The sequence below is a fragment of the Acanthaster planci genome, linkage group LG07, assembly GCF_054643075.1.
Source record: "Acanthaster planci isolate LZ-2023a linkage group LG07, COTS_SCS, whole genome shotgun sequence".
In the NCBI taxonomy this organism is placed as follows: domain Eukaryota; kingdom Metazoa; phylum Echinodermata; class Asteroidea; order Valvatida; family Acanthasteridae; genus Acanthaster; species Acanthaster planci.
The window spans coordinates 9,216,032-9,230,106 of NC_141783.1; the positions used below are offsets into that span (position 1 = coordinate 9,216,032).

Sequence of the window (14,075 nt, forward strand, 5' to 3'; positions counted from 1 at the left end):
CTCACAAAATTTACAAAAAAAACAAACTTGAACACGGTTGAAAGTTGCATTGGTAAAATGTGTAAGGTTTTGTCTTAATATTTAGTTGTAATGAGCTGTAAAAAGTAGTTGGAAGATTATTCAGGTTCATTGCGCCTGTGCTTTTATTTGGTCCGTGAGATGCAATCCATGACAAGAAGCTTATTGGAATTTTTTTGTTTGGACAGAAACTCACCCACGACTGTACAGTACGTTTCACAGCATGCCTTGGACTTCATGGACGAGTGATCTCACTGTCTCTTCCAGGGCAGCTCCTTGAAAGAACTGATCATCAGTTTCATGGGTATGGTAAGGATAATGCTTGAAGTCCGAGTGAATCATATCAAATTTAATGCTTGGATACTGGGTTTGTGAGAGGTTTGGGGAACTAGGTGATTTGTTTTTACTGTATGGAGCCTACGTTGCAGATTGGTTAATTCCACTTTTCACTTATAATCGAGCACCCAACAATACATCCGAAAAATCACACATATTACCCGTGATTTATTCAGTAGTGAAGAGCCTGCATTTGGCACACTCAGAGAGGCTTTTTTGAATATTTAATCCAGTAACAATCAAAGCACAGTGTCCACATAATTATGCACGTCACAGAACACCAAAGACAAGTCCTTGGACTCAGCAATGGTGCTCCATATTGTGCAGACTTTCTGCAGGGGAAGTGGTTGGACGTCAAAAGATTATTAGAATACTGAAATTTTTATTATTATTATTGGAAACTGATCCTTTTTCCCGAATACTAAATTTTTTTGTTCACTTCTTCTTTGATTCTAGGAGATTAGGCTGGTTCCGGATGTATGCGCAGTTATCAAGGATGTTGTCAAGACACCACCTCTGACTGTTACTCTTGGTATGAAGATCTGTTGTTCTTTTTGTGAGTTTCATTGTTTATTTATTGAAAAAATTTTAGACTGTACTTCAGAATTTTCTGTCAGTCTATTTTTAAGTCAGCCTTTTCAAAGTACCTTGCATGGTGAATTTACAAAATATCAATGTGACTGAATGTAAACTCCTGTTGAAATTATTTCAGTCTCAAAGAAAATATTTAGTATTCAAAGAATTTGAATTTTTTGCTCACCCTAAAAACATTTCCATTTCCCAAAGTTTGTGAGATAATGTAAGCCTCTCATGTTCTTTTTGGCTCAGTTCCATGTATCAAGTTTACTTGCTAACAACTAATGATCATGCACTTTTTTTTAAAGGGCCAAGGAATTTTCTGACATTGACAACTACAGTAGTTCAGCTGTAAGTTGAACTGAGTAGTGTCATTGATACATATGCTTTACCTTTTTTCTATAGGTTGGACCGAATATGTGTCATCCTTGACCTGAAGTGGTTTTGACAAACACAGCATAGATATTGAACTAACTTGAGCAGAGAAAAATTGGTGATGCTTGCCACGATCAGAAGGTTGGACAAAACCCTCCACAGATTCTCTATCTTGATTGGCCAAGAACCAGTCACATGGCTTTCACTTTATTGCTATCTATATCTGGCCTTCTTCAGTCCAAAAGAAGTCTACCTGATTCAACCAAGGTGCTATACCCACAGTTACCAAAGAACTATACTCATTGCCAGTGGCATTGTGTGCCAGTTCATATCGAGGTGCGCACTGCTTATTATGTGCATCCCAAAGACCGTGCACAACAAGAGTTTGGTTGAACTATTTTGTGAAGAGGTAGTTTGGAAAAGTGTTGGTAGATTTTCAACTAATTGTTTTTTCAAATTGATATCGTTTTTATTTGTGTATTGATCAAATAAATCAGTTATCAATTACATCAAAGAGAATCTGTGGGAGAGGTGTTAGAAACTAGTCTCTCTTGGTGATCTGTGGAATTTTCTAGTTTTCCTCGGCTTTGCTTCAGGAAAATCAAATGTTCGATGGATCACCAGGAGAGGTTAGTTATAATGCACCATTCAAAGCAGTCAATATTTGTTTGAAAGGAAAATAAAAGGACCTGATGCTATGAATTTTGAGCCACATTCTCCCAGTCATAAAGAAAATTAAGCAAATCTTACATATTTTTGGGTCAAGGTTTTATCAAAGGCAATCTATTGTCACTTATCAAAGATACTATGCAGCGTTTGGACTGAGACAATCCTGTATGAAAAGGGTAAGTCTTAGCTTGTGTCAGAATCAAATGCTGAGTGGCTATGGCTTTCATTCTTGCCATTGACACACTGCATTAAACAGCCACAGCAGTAGCCTTGTTTCATTACCTTCCTAGCATCTGACATTTGCTTCTTTTCACTTGTGTTTTTCTAGGTTGATACAACAGTAATCTTTGGGAATTGTCAGGTTACCTGAAGCCTGCCCTGGGAATGCAACCCAGTAGCCTAATCAGTGTGATGGTGCTTCCGATGTGGAGGGTGCTGATATGGGGTGCTCGCCATCGCTTGAGTCTTGTAATTTTGGTCACATTTTATCTTCATTCATCTCTTTTAAAAACTGATTAACCACTTCATGCCGGGGCATTTTTCAATGTTGATGATGCTGGGCTGGCATGACTATCATTTTTTCCATTTTCAAAATCCTTCAAAATTCATCATTTCATTTAATGGTCGTTTATAGCCGCACGAAGTAATCTTTAGGCAGCCAGGCCTGCAGCCTTGTAAAAAGAGCCGAGATTGTGCAGTGTTATGTAACTTGCTTTTTTCACGAACGTGGCTCAGTGCACTGCTGACCTCTTTTCAGTAGGGGCCAGATTAGCGTGCAGCGGTGCTGTGTGGCTCTTCGCTGCGGTGGTGGAGCGCTTTTGTCCCCGGTGGTAATCCGCTCGCTCTCAATGCCCCAAACCCTGGTATACGGTTTCAAAACAAGGCTGGATTATCACCATCGATAATTCCCAGCAGCCTGGTCTTTTGTTCAGAGTACGGTCTTTTGTTACAGGGCCCTGTTTTATTTGTCCGAGTTCGGAGACCCCAGCCACACATATAAACCATACATCTCCGATTCCGGAGTCCCCGCAGGAAGTGGTTGAATGTCCTTTCACACAAGCACTAAAAACACAAGTCCTGTGTGGCGAAATTGCTTCAAACTGCATGGATATTGTGTCTCTTGAAAGTGCACCCTTGTCTCCAAATTACACAAGTCCAGCATGTTTTTTGCATGAATTGAGACCTCATTCATAATCATCAGTGAATAACCCATGCAGGTATCACTGGGTAAAGCGTGCATTTATCCTTAGGATATTTTGTACTGACATCCATCATGCTCTTGCCATTGTGCAGAATAGCAGGTCACTATGATATTGGCATTGTGTTCCCATGTTTGGGGGGGGTTGAAACCAGACTTATGAAGTTGGAGCCTTCCTTTCCCTTATAACAATTATCGTCTGGACCCGTGAATGGAAACAAAATGATGAATTATTGTGGGCAGTGAAATTTCTGACTTTCTTTCCCTTTTGAAAGGTTTTCTCTTGAGCCAAAATCAGAAAAAAGGAACAACATACTCACAGCAATTCCAGGGATCGAACTGGATATCTCACACTTCAAAATTTGACGTGTGTTATACTCCATTCACATGAGAAATTGTTTATGTTATAAGGCAGGCCTACCATTTTGGAGAGGTATAATCTTTGATGGCAACAAAGTTACCTCTAAGTGGCAGGGAAGATGTGCAGCCAGTATGGCTTCTAGTGAGTCAGAGCCAAGGACTCTGTTTCATTGATGTTTCATCATCATTGGTTTCTTGCACAAATGTTCATGCGTAAAAAAGCAAGTGCATGGGTGGGAAAATTGCTGAAAATATTGCAGTACCAGTTATACTGGTAAAAATGTGGCAAAACCAGGAACGTTTATCAACGTGCTGCATATTGTAGCTATGAAAAGCACATAAAATGTTCCCTCATGTGCTTAAGCTCAAGCAACTTGTACAACTGGGCCATGATGTCTTGAGACATCTGTGTCGGTTACAGGACAGTGCCTCAGGTCATTGTCTTATCGCAGTCCAAAGAAGGCAGAGTGATTTCCCCTCAATGATGCTGTGGAATGGCCTCCTGGGTCATCTGGTCTCATACCCAGTGATTATTTCCTTTTATTTATGTATATGAACTTCATGATGTTGTGTTGTGATTCCGTATTCTAAATAAAAATCAAGGTCTTGTGTAACAACCCAGCAGTGGTGTGATAAGCAGTCCAAGAAATGCACCATTGCTGTGAAGTTTATTGTAAATGGGGATAATAGACATGTTGAAGGTGTTGCTGAATAAAGAGGTGAATCATTATCCTTTTTTCTGAAAAATAGTTAAATCCAAAGAAAGCCTGTTAATTGTAATCACAAATCCAGTGCCAGAACGTGTAGAAAGCTCAGAGAACCACCAGCCCAATTAGAGAAAAGGATGGTTTTTACGTATTAATCTGTAAAACTATGTTGCTCAGTCATCCATAATGGCAGATATGCAAGTCAGGCATCACCCGGAAACTTATACATTAGCGGTATCCTTTCAGATGCAACCATACAGTGTTTGGCTTCATACTTTTGATGTACTAATGAGTTATACTGGATTGCATTTATTTTTACATACATTCTGTCTAATGATTTTTTAAACTAACTGGTGATGGGTCTTTCCTTATCCTTTGTTAAGCTTGTATTTTATGCAGCACACAGTTTAATTAGGAGTACATGTAACAAACTTAAGGTTGTGAAACCTTTATTTCGATACACAGTATTATTTTGCACAAATAAATGGTGGAGTTTATTTACCAGCACCAAATGCACGTTCTGTTAACATCTAGCTGCATGTATATTTTGTGTACATCTTCGGAAAGTATGCACAAGAAGGAGCTGGAAACGTAAACTTTGGGTATGGGCAGATTTGGGGCACACCTTTTTTTGAAAGGGGGACAGTTAATTTTTGGGTTTTTATGGGGGGGAGGGGTGGACCCATAAAATTTTTATTTTTTGTCACGCAATGTTCAATGGCCTTTCTAAAATATACTATTAGAAGGAAGGAAAATAAAACGGACCCCCAATGTTTTTCTCTCAATCAGTAAAATGCCTCTTTCTCCTCCGCCCTCACCTTTGGTAGGTCTATAATAAGTTGTTTTATTTTCTGTCTTGTTCTTTTTTATTTCATTGACTTGCCCTTGACCCACACCGGCAACATATTTCATGAAGAATATGTCAATAAAAGGTATTCTAACTGTAATCTCTGTCAGGTGTGTGTGCTGTCTGTTGATTTTTAATTTGATATATTTGAATTTGCCTATTTCGTTTTTTTTTTTGGTTTTTTGGTGTTTTTTTTTAATTATTCGCTGGTGTTTACAAAATAATCACAAAAGAAGCAGTTCTTTTACTTTCCCAAAACGTTCAAGCAGTTTTTGCTTTTTCTCTTGAAGTGTCTCAATCAGGATCTTGAAGAACCTAGTTTCATAATATTAGGAAAGAGAGAGGTTTACTGTGTTCACTTTTTTCGGTAGGATAATTCCACTGTAGGTAAAATCCCATGTATATTTATTTATATCACATATAAACGTTTATAGGCGACTGTTGGCTTCACCAAGTGCTTCTTTTATTGGATGCCTTTAAAAGTACCAAGGAGTTCGAGAAAGATCATTTAAGAGTTTAATTTGATTAAAATCTGGTACAGTGAGTCATCTGATTGCACATCAACATAATTCAAATTCCCTAGACTTAAGATACTGTGCTATACCTCGTGATTCGGGGCAAGCTTTTGCGTAGCGACCTCCGTCTCTGAAATGTAGAGTCCTTAAATTTGTGCCCTTCTTATCCATTGAAAACAGTGTATTGGTGCAAGGGGTCTCTCATGTAACTAACAAAAGCTTGCCCGAATCAAGAGTAATAGCAGCAGTGTCTTTAGTGTGGAGAATTCAAATTGAATTAAAAGAACTAACAAAAGGCTTGTTTGATTTAAAGCCCCACTTCGGCAATAAAAGAACGCGCATACTTCACGCTAGTCTTTGATACGTTCTCTCAACGTTCCCCTAGACGAACTTAAGAATGAATAGCATTTGTTACGCACGATTTTCTTTGACGCTGTTCCAATTATTTGTTGCGTCCAATCGCCGCATTTGGTCCAGTTGTGATTTGTAAAGGCATCATGCGATATACGAGTAGAATGTGTTTTGTAGGGCGGGCATTTATGCAAATTTTGAAATTCCTTTGCCTGCACGTGGTAACCGGACATGCGCATTTCGCCGAGGAAGCTTGCAACATTTCGTCACTTGCTGCTCTGACCTTGCGTCACGAAACATCTCCCGCGAGAGCATCCAAAACGTGTCACTTTCAACAGTTTCAACGAGAGAGGTGTAATGATTGTAAGTATCAAATGTGAAAACGCATTTTGTAGCCTTTTAAGCCATCTTCCTCAATGTAGGCCTGGTCCGTTTACTTTCTTTTTTACTCCATTTGTCGAAGTTAAAGCAAAAATGCGACCGGGCGTTATCAAGTTGCAATTAATTTGTGGAACACGAACACGAGTAGTGCTGTATTTTACTCGCTCAGCGCCTTAACACAAAATGAAGTTGATTGTGGTCTATTCCCGTAATTGACGTAACCGAGCTTATTTTATGTATGCAAGCTGAGGCCCTGATAGCCGTTTTCTTGGACCTGAAGTGCATTGTATCGGATACTTAACAGAGTAACCTCTTACCAGCATGGGAAAATAAGTTAGTATTCTGAACAGACAAACAATATACTTTGTTTTGGAATTTAGTATGGAATGTAGTTGGCACTAAAGGCTCTTGAAAAACGTGTCGAGGTTAAAATATGACTGGAAAATAAGATTTCGTCAAGTAATGTTAGGTTATGCCCCCGATCTCGGGTTAACGAAACAGTGAAAATGTGATTGGAAGAAAAAATCCCTAAAAAGAAACGGCATTTTTCGCACTTTTTGCTGTGAGACAAATTTATTGTTGCCTTTGAATGACTAGAACTCCGAGCAGATTCATTCGTTTTTGCAATCCAAGATCTTTTCTGTGAAACACCTTGTTAAATTTTCTTCAGAAGAGTTCCACAGGCGGACGCCATTAATTATTCTGGACAGTGACTCATTAACTGTAAGAAAGCAAACACGTGTCAGGAACAGTTAAATTGACTAGGGAAAATCTAAGTCTTTACTTTGAAAACACTCGGAATTTTTCAGACCAGTCTCATGGGGTTTGTGCACAAGCTGCCTCCGTACAAGAAAAGAAACCATCTTGTTAGGCTAATTAACCCATTCATTAATGAAGAGTAAAGCCAATTTTGATCTTGAGCATTTCCCACGTGGCATAAACTGAAAAAGTTAGAAGACTGATCCACTAAGATAAAGCTCTCACACTTCAATGCAATTAGATTTACAGAAAGGAACAAATTTGCCTGCATTTCCAATAATAAAGTCATACAGTGTATTAAACACTTTGCCTTTTCACTAGCATCAGTGACAACAATTTGTTGCTTCTTGTGTGAATTGCTTTTTTATTTTCATGAGATGTTATTTGGACATTTTCATGACATCATTTTGTATAAAGTAAAGAATTCTCATTGTCTTTTTTGTGTGTCTTGTTTGCTTTTGCTATAGAAACAGTCACCACGTCTCCACGTTCCAGGCCACCACTGTAACAAGAGTGTAGACTGCAATCTCCTTCAGTGAAAAGGCTACTAGTAGAGACTAATAGAGTAGTAGAGACTCATTGATCTCAAGTTGCAAGGTAAAACATAATTGTTAAAGTAGCTCCTTATCCCATATTTTGGAAATGTTGTAGAAAAAAGTGGCTGAAATTGTTCAGAACCACATATTTTAAAGTTGCGAAAATAATTGCTGCTAATATGATTTTAACCCCAATAAATGAGTATAACTGACTAGAACTTCACAACTACTCTGGTATTTATTCAAAATTCAGTATTTTCAAATAAAACAAAACAGGTAGAAATATGTTGATCTCTCTGCCCTAATTAAACTTGGAATTAAACCATAATGTACAGATTCTAATTGAATGGCATTACTTGGAGGACATGCAACATGCTATTAAAAGTGTTCCTAAAAATGGCTAAAATTGTTCTAACCCTTATGTCTTGAAAGAGTAAAATTAAAAGCATAATTGTTGCTAAAATTGTTCTAACCCACATGTTTAAAAAAGTGAAATTGTTGTAATCTCTCATGTTCTAAAAGTGGTAGAAAATGGCTGAAAGTATTCTTTAACTGTATGTTTTAAAAAAGTAAAATTACAAGTATAATTACTGCTAAAATTTTTCTAACCCCCTGTTCTAAAAAAAAGTGAATTGTTTGCAACCTTGCATTTAAAAATTGCCATTAAAATTGTTCTAACCTCTCATGCTTTGAAAGAATAAAATTGCAAGAATAACTGAATCTAAAATGGTTCTAACCCCCATGTTGTAAAAATGTGAATTGTTTGCAACCTCGCATTTAATATTGACATTAAAATTGTTTTAATCTCTCATGTTCTAAAAGTGGTAGAAAAATGGCGGAAAATTTTCTTAAATGTATGTTTTAAAAAAGTAAACTTACAAGTATATTTGCTGCTAAACTTGTTCTAACCCCCATGTTGTAAAAATGTGAATTGTTTGCAACCTCGCATTTAATATTGACATTAAAATTGTTTTAATCTCTCATGTTCTAAAAGTGGTAGAAAAATGGCGGAAAATTTTCTTAAATGTATGTTTTAAAAAAGTAAACCTACAAGTATATTTGCTGCTAAAATTGTTCTAACCCCCCATGATCTAAAAAAGTGAATTGTTTGCAAATTTGCATTTAAAATTTGCCATTAAAATTCTTCATTACGCCACATTTTAAAATGTTGCAGAAAAATGGCGGAAATTGTTTCTGATTGCATGTAACTGGAGTAATTTTTGCTAAAACTCATGTTTTAAGAATAAAATTGCAAGAATAATTGCTTCTAAAATTATTCTAACCCCATGTTGTAAAAAATGTGAATAACTATGTTTTAAAAAATTTAAATTACAAGAATAATTGTTGCTGAAATTGCTCTAACCCATAAGAGTGAATTGTTTGAAACCTTGCATTTAAAAATTGCCATTAAAATTGTTCTAACCTCTCACGCTTTGAAAGAATAAAATTGCAAGAATAACTGAATCTAAAATGGTTCTAACCCCCATGTTGTAAATAAATGTGAATTGTTTGCAACCTCGCATATTGACATTAAAATTGTTTTAATCTCTCATGTTCTCAAAGTGGTAGAAAATTGGCGGAAAATTTTAACTGTATGTTTTAAAAAAGTAAACTTACAAGTATATTTGCTGCTAAAATTGTTCTAACCCCCCATGAACTAAAAAAGTGATTTTTTTTGCAAATTCGCATTTAAAATTTGCCGTTAAACTTCTTCGTTACCCCACGTTTTAAAATGTTGCAGAAAAAATGGCGGAAATTGTTTCTGATTGCATGTAACGGGAGTAATTGTTGCTAAAACTCGTGTTTTAAGGATAAAATTGCAAGAATAATTGCTTCTAAAATTATTCTAACCCCCATGTTGTAAAAAATGTGAATAACTGTTTTAAAAAAGTAAAATTACAAGTATAATTGCTGCTAAAATTGTTCTAACCCCCATATTCTATAAAAAGTGAATTGTTTGCAACCTCCCAATTAAAAATTGCCATTAAAACTGTTCTAATGTCTTGCGGTTTGAAAGAATAAAATTACAAGAATAATTGATGCTAAAATTGCTCTAACCCCAATGTTAGAAACATAAATTGTTCGCAGCTGCGCAATTAAAAATTGCCATTAAAATTATTTTTAACCCCCCATGATCTAAAAGTGAGTTGTTTGCAAATTCGCATTCAAAATTTGCCATTAAAATTGTTTGTTACGGTAAGTTTTAAAATGCTGCAGAAAAAATGGTGGAAATTGTTTCTGATTCCATGTAACAGAAGTAATTGCTCCTAAAACTCATGTTTTTAGAATAAAATTGCAAGAATAATTGCTTCTAAAATTATTCTAACCCCATGTTGTAAAAAATGTGAATAACTATGTTTTAAAAAATTTAAATTACAAGAATAATTGTTGCTGAAATTGCTCTAACCCATAAGAGTGAATTGTTTGAAACCTTGCATTTAAAAATTGCCATTAAAATTGTTCTAACCTCTCATGCTTTGAAAGAATAAAATTGCAAGAATAACTGAATCTAAAATGGTTCTAACCCCCATGTTGTAAATAAATGTGAATTGTTTGCAACCTCGCATTTAATATTGACATTAAAATTGTTTTAATCTCTCATGTTCTCAAAGTGGTAGAAAATTGGCGGAAAATTTTCTTAACTGTATGTTTTAAAAAAGTAAACTTACAAGTATATTTGCTGCTAAAATTGTTCTAACCCCCCATGAACTAAAAAAGTGATTTTTTTTGCAAATTCGCATTTAAAATTTGCCGTTAAACTTCTTCGTTACCCCACGTTTTAAAATGTTGCAGAAAAAATGGCGGAAATTGTTTCTGATTGCATGTAACTGGAGTAATTGTTGCTAAAACTCGTGTTTTAAGAATAAAATTGCAAGAATAATTGCTTCTAAATTTATTCTAACCCCCATGTTGTAAAAAATGTGAATAACTATGTTTTAAAAAAGTAAAATTACAAGTATAATTGCTGCTAAAATTGTTCTAACCCCCATATTCTATAAAAAGTGAATTGTTTGCAACCTCCCAATTAAAAATTGCCATTAAAACTGTTCTAATGTCTTGCGGTTTGAAAGAATAAAATTACAAGAATAATTGATGCTAAAATTGCTCTAACCCCAATGTTAGAAACATAAATTGTTCGCAGCTGCGCAATTAAAAATTGCCATTAAAATTATTTTTAACCCCCCATGATCTAAAAGTGAGTTGTTTGCAAATTCGCATTCAAAATTTGCCATTAAAATTGTTTGTTACGGTAAGTTTTAAAATGCTGCAGAAAAAATGGTGGAAATTGTTTCTGATTCCATGTAACAGAAGTAATTGCTCCTAAAACTCATGTTTTTAGAATAAAATTGCAAGAATAATTGCTTCTAAAATTATTCTAACCCCCATGTTGTAAAAAATGTGAATAACTATGTTTTAAAAAATTTAAATTACAAGAATAATTGTTGCTGAAATTGCTCTAACCCATAAGAGTGAATTGTTTGAAACCTTGCATTTAAAAATTGCCATTAAAATTGTTCTAACCTCTCATGCTTTGAAAGAATAAAATTGCAAGAATAACTGAATCTAAAATGGTTCTAACCCCCATGTTGTAAATAAATGTGAATTGTTTGCAACCTCGCATTTAATATTGACATTAAAATTGTTTTAATCTCTCATGTTCTCAAAGTGGTAGAAAATTGGCGGAAAATTTTCTTAACTGTATGTTTTAAAAAAGTAAACTTACAAGTATATTTGGTGCTAAAATTGTTCTAACCCCCCATGAACTAAAAAAGTGATTTTTTTTTGCAAATTCGCATTTAAAATTTGCCGTTAAACTTCTTCGTTACCCCACGTTTTAAAATGTTGCAGAAAAAATGGCGGAAATTGTTTCTGATTGCATGTAACTGGAGTAATTGTTGCTAAAACTCGTGTTTTAAGAATAAAATTGCAAGAATAATTGCTTCTAAAATTATTCTAACCCCCATGTTGTAAAAAATGTGAATAACTATGTTTTAAAAAAGTAAAATTACAAGTATAATTGCTGCTAAAATTGTTCTAACCCCCATATTCTATAAAAAGTGAATTGTTTGCAACCTCCCAATTAAAAATTGCCATTAAAACTGTTCTAATGTCTTGCGGTTTGAAAGAATAAAATTACAAGAATAATTGATGCTAAAATTGCTCTAACCCCAATGTTAGAAACATAAATTGTTCGCAGCTGCGCAATTAAAAATTGCCATTAAAATTATTTTTAACCCCCCATGATCTAAAAGTGAGTTGTTTGCAAATTCGCATTCAAAATTTGCCATTAAAATTGTTTGTTACGGTAAGTTTTAAAATGCTGCAGAAAAAATGGTGGAAATTGTTTCTGATTCCATGTAACAGAAGTAATTGCTCCTAAAACTCATGTTTTTAGAATAAAATTGCAAGAATAATTGCTTCTAAAATTATTCTAACCCCCATGTTGTAAAAAATGTGAATAACTATGTTTTAAAAAAGTAAAATTACAAGTATATTTGCTAAAATTGTTCTAACCCCAATGTTTAATTTAAAAAGTGAATTGTTTGCAACTTGGCATTTAAAAATTGACATTAAATTTGTTCTAACCCCCATGTTCTAAAAAAAGTGACCTGTTTGCAACTTTTCATTTAAAATTGTTCTAACCTCTCATTTTAAAAGGTAGTAGATAAAATGGCGGAAATTGTTCCTAACCCCATGTTTTAAGAGTAAAATTGCAAGAATAATTGATTCTAAAATTGTTCTAACCCCCATGTTGTAAAAAATGTGAATAACTATGTTTTAAAAAAGTAAAATTACAAGTATATTTGCTAAAATTGTTCTAACCCCAAAGTTTAATTTAAAAAGTGAATTGTTTGCAACTTAGCATTTAAAAATTGACATTAAATTTGTTCTAACCCCCATGTTCTAAAAAAAAGTGACCTGTTCGCAACTTTTCATTTAAAATTGTTCTAAACTCTCGTTTTAAAAGGTAGTAGATAAAATGGCCGAAATTGTTCCTAACCCCATGTTTTAAGAGTAAAATTGCAAGAATAATTGATTCTAAAATTGTTCTAACCCCAATGTTTAATTTAAAAAGTGAATTGTTTGCAACTTAGCATTTAAAAATTGACGTTACATTTGTTCTAACCCCCATGTTCTAAAAAAAGTGACCTGTTTGCAACTTTTCATTTAAAATTGTTTTAACCTCTCATTTTAAAAGGTAGTAGATAAAATGGCGGAAATTGTTCCTAACCCCATGTTTTAAGAGTAAAATTGCAAGAATAATTGATTCTAAAATTGTTCTAACCCCCATGTTGTAAAAAATGTGAATAACTATGTTTTAAAAAAGTAAAATTACAAGTATATTTGCTAAAATTGTTCTAACCCCAATGTTTAATTTAAAAAGTGAATTGTTTGCAACTTAGCATTTAAAAATTGACATTAAATTTGTTCTAACCCCCATGTTCTAAAAAAAGTGACCTGTTTGCAACTTTTCATTTAAAATTGTTCTAATCTCTCGTTTTAAAAGGTAGTAGATAAAATGGCGGAAATTGTTCTTTACCACATGTTTTAAGAGTAAAACTGCATGAATAATTGCTTCTAAAATTGTTCTAAACCCAATGTTTGATTAAAAAAGTGAATTGTTTGCAACTTCGCATTTAAAAATTGTTCTAACCCCAATGTTTAATTAAAAAAGTGAATTGTTTGCAACTTCGCATTTAAAAATTGACATTAAATTTGTTCTAACCCCCATGTTCTAAAAAAAGTGACTTGTTTGCAACTTCTCATTTAAAAATTGTTCTAACCCCAATGTTTAATTAAAAAAGTGACTTGTTTGCAACTTCGCATTTAAAAATTGACATTAAATTTGTTCTCTAACCCCCATGTTCTAAATAAAGTGACTTGTTTGCAACTTCGCATTTAAAAATTGACATTAAATTTGTTCTCTAACCCCCATGTTCTAAATAAAGTGACCTGTTTGCAACTTTTCCAACCTTGCGATTTAAAAGGTAGTAGATAAAATGCCGGAAATTGTTCCTAACTCCATGTTTTAAGAGTAAAACTGCAAGAACAATTGCTTCTAAAATTTTTTTAAACCCCGTGTAAAAAGAATTAGTGGCAACCTTGCATTTAAAACTCCCATGTTCTAAAAAAAGTGAATTGCAACACAATGTTTAAAGTATACAAACTTTATTTTAAGTTGAAGATGATTGGAAGAGGAATAATAAACGAGCAGATTTGATAATTTAATTTCTGTGGCATTTATTCACAAATTAATAGAAGCTAAACAATACATATTACAATTTGTTACAAGTCTAGAAACTTTATTTAAGTTGGTAATTGCAAGAGGAATAATAAATGAGATGTGATTATTCTGTGTGGCATTTATTCACAAATTAATAGAAGCTAAACAATACATATTACAATTCTAGAAACTTTATTTAAGTTGACAATTGCAAGAAGAAT

At 34.1% G+C, this 14,075-nt stretch overlaps 1 protein-coding gene and 2 long non-coding RNA genes across 11 annotated transcripts in view; 2 read left to right on the plus strand and 1 right to left on the minus strand.

Annotated features, from left to right (window-relative positions):
- The window catches only part of LOC110990573 (uncharacterized), a 43,709-nt gene extending 38,514 nt beyond the window's left edge, over positions 1-5,195 (plus strand). For 4 of the 9 annotated variants that reach the window (XR_015425838.1, XR_015425835.1, XR_015425836.1 and 1 more), the window contains 3 exons: positions 207-322; positions 811-886; positions 1,336-5,195. The gene's annotated coding sequence lies outside the window, so the exon portion shown is untranslated. Of the gene's footprint in view, positions 1-206; positions 328-810; positions 911-1,335 lie in introns of all 9 variants that reach the window. The other 5 variants (XR_015425837.1, XR_015425841.1, XR_015425843.1 and 2 more) reach the window with 5 other exon arrangements.
- A 2,652-nt stretch (positions 5,196-7,847) lies between these two features.
- LOC147798620 (uncharacterized) lies at positions 7,848-13,573 on the minus strand. The gene is made up of 2 exons (XR_015425848.1): positions 13,340-13,573; positions 7,848-13,279 (listed from the first exon to the last, which is right to left on the minus strand). It is a non-coding gene; the product is annotated as an uncharacterized LOC147798620 (long non-coding RNA).
- LOC147798621 (uncharacterized) lies at positions 13,271-13,961 on the plus strand. Its single transcript, XR_015425849.1, has 2 exons — positions 13,271-13,374; positions 13,580-13,961. It is a non-coding gene; the product is annotated as an uncharacterized LOC147798621 (long non-coding RNA).
- The last annotated feature ends 114 nt before the right edge of the window (positions 13,962-14,075 follow it).